At 40.5% G+C, this 9,755-nt stretch overlaps 1 pseudogene across 1 annotated transcript; it reads right to left on the reverse strand.

The window, feature by feature from the left end:
• Positions 1–3,619: 3,619 nt before the first annotated feature.
• LOC149244389 (uncharacterized) lies at positions 3,620–6,524 on the reverse strand (annotated as a pseudogene). The gene is made up of 3 exons (XR_016246052.1): positions 6,443–6,524; positions 6,025–6,312; positions 3,620–5,518 (listed from the first exon to the last, which is right to left on the reverse strand). The product of XR_016246052.1 is annotated as an uncharacterized LOC149244389 (transcript).
• Between the last annotated feature and the right edge of the window lie 3,231 nt (positions 6,525–9,755).

Raw genomic sequence — 9,755 nt, forward strand, 5'->3', positions numbered from 1 at the left:
TTCAAAGCCTTCGGGTTGCTCAATGTACACCTCCTCCTCAATGACTCCGTTGAGGAACGCAGTCTTCACATCCATCTGATGAATGTGCCATCCCATCTGCGCTGAGAGAGCAAGAATCGTTCGTATGGAAGAATACCTTGCGACAGGTGCAAAGGTCTCCTCATAATCGATCCCCTCAATCTGTGAAAAGCCTCGGGCAACAAATCTTGCCTTGTACTTCTCCACACTCCCGTCAGCTGCCTGCTTAACTTTGTAGATCCATCTCGAACCCACCACTGATTTCCCTTCCGGTCTAGGAACAATCTCCCATGCACTGTTTCTGACAATAGAATCATACTCTTCCACCATGGCGTCTACCCATGCGGGATCCTCCACAGCTTCCTCGAAAGAGGAATGCTCAGTCACAACACACTTGCTCATAAGAGCCATGTATCCAGTGTACCGATCAGGTGACTGTCTCTGCCTGCGTTGGGCTGTAGGTGGTCCTACAACTTTCTCTGCATCTTGAGCCAGTCGCTCAGCTTCTGTCAAGCGCTTTCGCCCTCTGATGGTTGGCGCTGCATGAGTGGTCTCTTCCACTCCATGAACCTCGTCCTGTGGCTGATCCACGTCCTGAAGCTCATCCTTAGGAACTAATAGCTCCTCATCTGCATGCAAGTGTAGCTCCCTCTCAAGCGAACACTTCATGGCTTTCTCCTCCTGAAATTTTATATCCCGTCGCACAACAGTTTTACCACTGTCTGGAAAATACACACGATAGTTGTGGGGCGTATCAGTGTACCCCACAAATATCCCAACCTCTGCAGTCGGCTCCAACTTCTTTCTGGCATCCTTCGTCACATGCATGTAAACGTTAGCACCAAAAATCCTCAAATGAGAAAGATCAGGCTTCTTACCAGAATAAGTCTCTTCAGGTGTACTCATGCCAAGTATCCTATGAGGACAACGGTTCTGCACATAAACTGCTGTATTGCATGCTTCCGCCCACAAGTGAAGGGGTAGGCCCTGATCATGCAACATTGCCCGTGCAGCACCCACAATTGTTCTGTTCTTCCGCTCAGCTACCCCGTTCTGCTGTGGGTTATGGGGAGCTATGAGCTCTCTACGAATCCCTTCTGCCTTGCAAAAATCCTTGAACTCGTCCGAGATGTATTCACCACCATTATCGCTCCTAAGAGCCTTCACCTTCTTCCCCGACTCCTTCTCGACCAGTGCTTTGAATTCACAGAACTTTGAATATGTCTCGCTCTTCTTCTGCATGAAGAAGATCTAGCACTTACGAGAGAAATCATCAACAAAAATCACATAATACCTGTGTTTTGTTGTCAAAGCAACTGAGAAAGGTCCACACACGTCTGTGTGAATTCTCTCAAGGATCGTCGTGGCGCGACTATCCTTCTCGTGAAAGGTGGCTTTCACAAACTTCCCCAAAGTACACCCCTTGCACTGATCTGACTGCGCAAGTGTGTCTTTAGGAAGCCCTGTAGTGATCTGCTGCAGTATCTTCAAGGCTCCATGGTGAAGGTGACCCAATCTCCTGTGCCACAACTCGCCATCATCCCGGCTCACCAATCCTTCTTCCTTGCCTGCCATTGCTGCGCATCCATCTACATGCAACTGATAAAGGTTCCTCACTCGAACCCCTATCTTCCGGGTCTCACCAGTTGTCTTGCTGCGCAGGAAGGCCTTTCCCTCGCTGAAAACAACATCATACCCCTTGTCTTCTAACATCGCCACTGAGATGATTCTTCTTCAATCCTGGAACATGCATGACTTCCTTCAATACAAAGGGTTTACCAGACTCCCTCTCAAAGGAAATGGTACCGATACCGGTCGCACTGTATCTACCATCATCATCCATCTCGATGTGCACTCCAAGATCTTTGTCCTCCAGATCAGAGAACAAATCTCTATCTCCCGTCATGTGAAAAGACGCACCACTGTCCAAGAACCACACTGATCCCATCACACTTGAAACCAAGCATGCGATCAATGAAAAATCAAGCTCAAACTGAGAAGCTAAGGCCTCTCCCCCTGCAGATCCAGCAGCTTGCTTGTTTTTCTTCTTCTGCGGACAATTTGTGGCATAGTGTCCGTGTTGGTGACAATGAAAACACTTCACCTTGGACATATCCTGCTTCTTGCCTTTCGCACCAGACTGAGAAGCTTTCTTGCTCTTCCCTTTCTTTGCTTTGGCAGCCAAAGCACAATTCTCTTCATCAGATACCTTTGATGAAGATCCATTCTCATACTTATTGTTACTGAGTTTATCCTTGAGCGCCAGGTCGCTCTTGCTTTGGAATAACATTTGCAATCTGTTGAAAGACATTTCAACAACACTGCTGCAAATTCGAATTCCACCAGCTACCAACTCAACCGCTTCCGATCTAAGATTCGTGAGAACAAAATATTTCTCGTACAGAGATTGACTGTATGGGCTTTTACCAGATATTTCACCTTCCAAAGGAAGGATGAATCCAGAGGCTACTTGGCCCGATTACAGGCTCTGCCTAGAGAAATAGAATGTAAACACTTCCTGAATAGTAGATCTGATGAGCAACAGCTCTTATACCATGTAGAAACTTTTTCTACAATTATCTAGCTCGCTCTTATACCATGTAGAAATTTTGAATAATTTAACACATATTCAACAGAGATTATCCTGATCATGTACTATTGCGGAATACATACACAATACATAAACTCCTCTACGTTGATCATCAATATAGCAGCATCAATAACAATAAAACATCAAGAGCATTCACACATTAACACAGTATGTATCCCGGGGAAAGCATCTCGCTAAAAACCCCAACTATCTGTATATTAATGATTGAGTCAAGTAACATTACACAGCATAGTACTTCTCACAAGTATCTCCACCTCTGTTACACACAATACAGCTCAGATCTGATCTCCAAATCTCTTCCACTGCTTGCCTGCCTCCACTGCTCAATACCTGCTCAAGAACTGATGAGAATGGCTTCCCAAACTTGTTTTTCACCTGCAAAATAGTCACTCACTCTTTGTGGACGTGAGAAAAGCCTAAAATGTGGGCAAATACGTGAGCAAACTCATTGGCATACTCAATCCCTTGATTGTGCAAGATCTGGTGCACAACTATAGTCACAACTGATAGCAATCTGATTCTCTACCACCTGTCCCTGTTGAACTGAACATGCACTGACATGCAACTTAGTTAACTGATGTATTCATTAGTTGTATTATGAGTTAATAACTTGTGGATTAATTAATAACTAATTCACCCAACTCATCTCTAGTCTATTTGCCAGTTAGACTAAATACAACCAGTTTAACAAAGCTAAACTGAACACAACTCCATCAACTCCACAATCAACTCCACCAAACTCAACTGATTGAGTTCTAACTGAAGTCATGCATGCAACAAGTCAATTGACTCATAAGAAAAGCGTATTTCCTTCTGACAGCTGCATGTGCCACCTCTGTAGCTCAAACTGAAGTGCTCCAAGAGAATAAGATTAAGTTTATAGTCCAAATATTATTGTGAGATAATAATATTTGACTTTTCTATTTTTGACAGCCAGTCTAAAAATAGACTTTGATCACTCACACTGTGATCACTCACACTTTCATCAAAAATAGAAGTCCATCTATTTTTCCCAACTTGATCAATCATCCATAAACAGCAACCTGCAATCCATAGACATGATCCATATGTCTAAAAATAGACATAGTCTAAAAATAGACTTGCGCCAAAAATAGCCTGCGGGCCCACTTAGTGAAGGCGACTCTTTTCACTAAGCTCCATCATCTTGTTGCAATCTCAACATCGGACAAGGATATAATTGGAATATTTTTGGTCCACAAAGGTTGGGATTTCCATTTAAGGATATGGAAATTGATTCATTTGCAAAAATTCCCCCTGTTGGAATTTCCCCAGCAAGCTTGTTAAAAGATAGATTTGAATATTGAAGCATTTTCAGCTTGTTGAGAGTAATATGTATTGTCCCAGATAAAAGGTTGGAAGAGAGATCTAGGCTCATAAGGCTTTGCAAATTTTCAAGTGAATCTGGAATAGAACCTTGGAAGGAATTCTGAGATAAATTCAACGAAATTACTTCAACACAACTTCCAAGTGTAGATGGAATGACTCCACTCAAGTGATTAGCAGAAATATCTATAGCTTGAGCCATTGAAATTTTACCAATCTCCATGGGCAAGGAGCCTTCTAATAAATTCCAAGACAAATTCAAATAGAAATTTAGATTGTAAAGCTTAACAATCTCACGTGGTATGTTTCCAATGAGTTTATTGTGTGACAGGTCGAGCAATTCCAAATTTGTACAGTTTCCTAAGTTGGAAGGTATGCTCCCTGATAATTGGTTGTGATGGAGGAGAAGAAATCTTAATTGTTTAAGGGGTGCAAGCGAATTGGGAATCTTTCCAGAGAGTATGTTTCCACTGATGTCCAAGAGACCAAGTCGTTGTAAATTTTCAAAGTCGTCAAGGATGTCTCCTTGTAATTTGTTGTTTCCTAAAACTAATCTTTCTAAATTTTTAAGGTTTCTTAATGATGGAATGCTAGCATTTAAAGAATTTCCAGATAAATTTAAATAGGTTAGGCTGGTAAGATTGCCTATATGTGGAGGTATGTTCCCTTCTATCAAGTTGTTTGCTAATGTTAAGACAAATTGGTAGAAAGTTTTCCTATGGCAAGGGGTAAGACACCAGCGAGTTTATTGTCTCTCAAGTCTAGTTCTTTTAGGTGGGAACAATTGGTAAGGGCTATGAGAAAAGGCATGGTTGTAGCACTTCCACTGTCAAGTTGATTAGAAAGCAAAGATAATCTTTCAAGGAGGGATAGCTTACCTAATGTTGTTGGGACACTCCCACTCAACATGTTATAGGCTAGAGAGAGTGATTTGAGTTTTGAACAATTTCCAATGGAATTTGGTATCTTTCCACTAAGTTGATTTCCCCATAAACCAAGAAAACTCAAGTTAACCATATTTGACAAAGTAAAAGTAATGCTTCCAGTGAGTTTGTTACTGGAAATTTCCAAGTTAACCAAAGTGGAGATATTTGAGAAAGAAGTGGGAATGAGGCCTGATAATTCATTGTCATAGAGGTAAAATGATTGGAGACTAGTGAGTCGGCCCAATTCTTGTGGAATGCTACCAATGAGTTTGTTCATGGTAATTTCCAAGTCAACCAAGGTAGAGATATTTGAGAAAGAAGTGGGAATGGGGCCTGATAATTCATTGTCATAAAGGTAAAGTGTTTGGAGACTAGTGAGTTGGCCAATTCTTGTGGAATTCTTCCATTGAGTTTGTTCATGGAAATTTCCAAGTCAACCAAGGTAGAGATATTTGAGAAAGAAGTGGGAATGGGGCCTGATAATTCATTGTCATAAAGGTAAAGTGTTTGGAGACTAGTGAGTTGGCCAATTCTTGTGGAATGCTACCAATGAGTTTGTTTTGAGAAATATCCAAATCAACCAAAGTGGAGATATTTGACAGAAATTTGGGAATGTAACCTGACAATTCACAATAACACGAGTAAGACCATTTTTAAATTTCTAAAAAAGCCAACACCCAGAGATTTCCAAAGGAAGACGAATAGTACCTATGAAGTTGTTTCCAAATAAGTAAAGTTCTTTCAGATGTATGAGGGAGCCAAACTCTTCCGAAATACTTCCAGTCAGATTGTTGTTGTAGAGCGCCAAGGAAACCAAATTTGTGCAATTGCCGAGATCACTTGGAATGTTTCCCTCCAATTGATTTTGTTGCAACCAGAGACGCCTCAAACGGAAAAGGCGTCCCAACTGAGTTGGGATATAACCTGTAGCGCATTTCCAGAAAGATCAAGCGATTGGAGATTAATGAGAAGACCCAATTCTTCAGGAATGCTTCCTGCGAAAGCTTGTTTGTGAAAATTTAAGTCACTCAAAGCTTTTAAGATATTTGATAAAAAGGGAGATAATTTTTTGCAATCTCTAAAATAATCAAAACTGAAAGGTATCCAAAAGAAGAAGATTCATACCTGTGAGAATGTTGGCTTCTAAGTAAAGCTGCTGCAGATGTGTTAGGGAACCCAGCTCATGGGGAATACTTCCAGTCAGATTGTTGTAGGTGAGCCACAAGGAAACCAAATTTGTACAATTGCCCAGATCACTCGGAATGTTTCCCTCCAATTGATTGTGGTCTAACCAGAGCGTCTTCAAACGGAGAAGGCGTCCCAGTTGACGTGGGATATAACCATGGAGGGAATTATCTCCAAGATCAAGTGATTGGAGATTAATGAGAAGGCCCAATTCTTCAGGAATGCTTCCTGCGAAAGCTTGTTTGTGAAAATTTAAGTCACTCAAAGCTTTTAAGATATTTGATAAAAAGGGAGATAATTTTTTGCAACCTCTAAAATAATCAAAACTGAAAGGTATCCAAAGGAAGAAGATTCATACCTGTGAGAATGTTGGCTCCTAAGTAAATGAGCTCCAGAAATGTTAGGCAACCCAGCTTATGGGGAATACTTCCAGTCAGATGGAAACCAAATTTGTGCAATTGCCCAGATCACTTGGAATGTTTCCCTCCAATTGATTGCGGTATAACCAAAGCGTCTTCAAACGGAAAAGGCGTCCCAGTTGACGTGGGATATAACCGTGGAGGGCATTGTTAGAAAGATCAAGGTAATGGAGAAAGGACAAATTGCCGAGGTAAGGAGAGATGGTGCCCTGCAGTTCCATGTCAGAGAGGTCGAGAGAGACGACTCTGTCCATGTGACGGCGGCTGCAGGTGACGCCGGGCCAGTTGCAGAAGGGGAGTGCGAGACTCCAGTTGACCATGGAAGCATGAGGATCACTGCTTATTTTGTTTTTGAAAGCTAAGAGAGACTGTCGATCGTCATGAAATGAATGCGGAGAGGAGGAGGAGACGGAGATGAAGGAAAAAGTGAAGATGAAAAAGAGAAAATGAAGAGGAAAAGAAAAAGCGAGGAACAGCATGGTGCTGGAAATGGAAATGCAGAGGAGAAATGGGAATGTTGGAGAAGTGAATGGCAAAGGATGGTATGAATGTGAAGGATGGTCACGAGTATTTATAAAGAGAGAGGGGGTGAATCATGTAATTTTTCGTCCTCTCGTCAACGAGCGAAGGAGCGGATGAAAGAGTGTGAAGATGAGGCGTAATTTCTAGTGATCAACATTCAGGTCGTTGAGTGATCTACATCTGATTATTTTATTATTTATATTAAATAATAAAATCTATTTTATTTTTTAATAATTATAATTATTTGTGGATGTAATTATTGAAAGAGTGAGAAAAGGCTGGAGCGGGACCCACAATTCCATAGATTTCCACCGAAATTTGGGCGTAGTGAAGACGGAGGTGGTGGTGTCATTATGAAACTTTGGGCGTGGTGAAGACGGAATGGAAGCATGGGAAGATCCAGTCAGAAATTTTGCTTTCAAGCATTTAATTATTAATTAGTGAAGAAGAAGTGGTTGCGTTGAGTCATGGCGTGCAAGACGGGAGGAGGAGGAGGCCATTGTCAAGAAGTCGTTGAGTTGGGGCCATTGGGCACGGCAAGAGCTAATGGTTGGTTCACATACATACTTCATAACCTGATTTTACAGCGCATGCGGATTCAACGATATGACCCATACATCCGATAGCTCTATCTTTCCGACGTCGTCAGGCCAGACCAATCTAACTCAACTTTTCCGACATCCTGCCGGACCAATCTGACTTAACTGTTCTGACGTACGTAGTTAATGCAGTAGATGTAGTTGGTATATTTCAAACTTGGCTAGCCAAGCGGTAAATTTCAAAATTTGAAATGAAATCCGCACCGATCACCCCAAGATTACGAGCGGAAAATCATTCAGAAAGCTGTGCATTTCATTCTTTCTGTTTCTTGTGAACAAAGGAGTGCGTTCATAAAATACTTAAGGACCAGAGATTGTCGTTTAGCCATGGATCTCATCTCCCAAATCTCCTTAGCGTTCTCACCACTACCGCAAAAGCAGATTGGAAGAGTTCTCCCTCTTTTTTCTTCAAAGGCGATGAGAAGAGCTAGCCCAAAGCAGCTCGTTGTAAAAGCTGCAAGCTGTGGCGAATAGAAATTCGGTTCAGGTAGCCTTTTAAATATTCATCACAAGTTTATCATTATTTCTGTGCAAAACGCCATGGCCATGATTGGCCCTCCAAACGTTGTTGAATTGTTTTGAATGCAGCCGACCCTAATATAGGTGAAGCAAATACGGTACTTCCGAGGAAGCAAATTTGGATCTCAGAATGAGAGAGAACCACCATACGACCCCAGAGGATGATGAAAAGAACTAAAATTACGTCAAAAGACTTGAAAGCATGTGGGTTCAAGTCTCCAAAACAATACATAGAGCATATATGCTCAACTATTATTGCTCTTACTAAGCCCACTAGGCTTACCACTTTTAGAACTAAAACAAGTCACTATGTTTAACTTGAATACATTTAGGGCTTTAATTAGTGTTTTGTGTAAAAAGAAGTTTCTCCTTTTGTAATGAATATTATATTTTTGAATGATAGACTAACTTTGCTCTGGATATAGAATCATGTATTAGAGAAGTGTATAGACATTGTACGTACAATTTGTCTTATATGAATGATACACTTTAAAAGAGTTGCATATCAACTATACTTGTGATATACTTTTTGTAATTTTACTAAAGTTCATGAGGTAAATGACCATGTAACACCCCTAAGTCACAAGTGAATTACCAATAATTACATTTACATTTTTCATGTGGAAATTAGAAGAACTTGTGTTAACATTTAAGTAATGTTATTTTATTAAATAATGAAATCTCAAAATTCTTGAGGGAAGACTGGTTAACGAATTCTAACCTCTAGATAGTTAGAAGAAGCAGTTACACCTCTCTCCCGTGGAGATAAAAGAGATTCTCAGTGGAAAGAAAGGGGTTCTATTTTTCATTGTGGAGAAAGGGGAGAAAAGAGGGATTGGGAAACATAGGAAGTATGTTACCAATCAGAGTGGTCATGAGCTGGTGAAGACTTGTGGGCAAACTCTGTTAAGAGACTAGAAAGGACAGACTAGACTAAGGTCTTGAGGTCTTCCATCAGACAATAACTGAATCTACTATCCGGAGCAGAAGCTCGGGAGAACAGAAAGGATAGACTGGACTAAGGTCTTGAGGTCTTCCATTAGACAATAACTGAATCTACTGTCTAGAGCAGAAGCTTGGGGGAAGAAGCAGACGTAATTTCCCTTCTCAAAATTGAGAGGAACGGCCTCAGCCTTGTGGAATTTGAGAGATTGAAAACTTACAGATAAGTATTTGTGCAAATATATATATATATATATATATATATATATACTTAATTAGGAAAAAAATCTTATAGTCTGTGAATGAAATGTGATGATTATATTATTTATTGTTTAGCCAATACCAGTGTGGAAAGTCATGTTGCAAGGAAATAGTAGTTAGTCTGAAGAATTATACTATAACTAGAATTATAGAAAGCTTAGTAGCCTGTAGATGGAAAATGGAATCTATATGGAGTAGTCAAATTTATGGTCTTACTTGTTACTATTATTTCATAAAGATACATCAACCTGTGATGTACATTTAGTTGCAATCTATGGAAAGAAAGGATAGACCAAAATAGTAGGACAGAAATAAGCATCCAATTTAATAACAAGCTATTATAAGCTCTCAATTAGTTGTCAAAAATAACTATAGATGGACTGGAAATTAAGCGAGGGATGAATTGAAA

This window comes from Pinus tabuliformis, chromosome 8, assembly GCF_031772625.1.
Source record: "Pinus tabuliformis cultivar Carrire ecotype Pingquan chromosome 8, CPIR1, whole genome shotgun sequence".
Taxonomy (NCBI): domain Eukaryota; kingdom Viridiplantae; phylum Streptophyta; class Pinopsida; order Pinales; family Pinaceae; genus Pinus; species Pinus tabuliformis.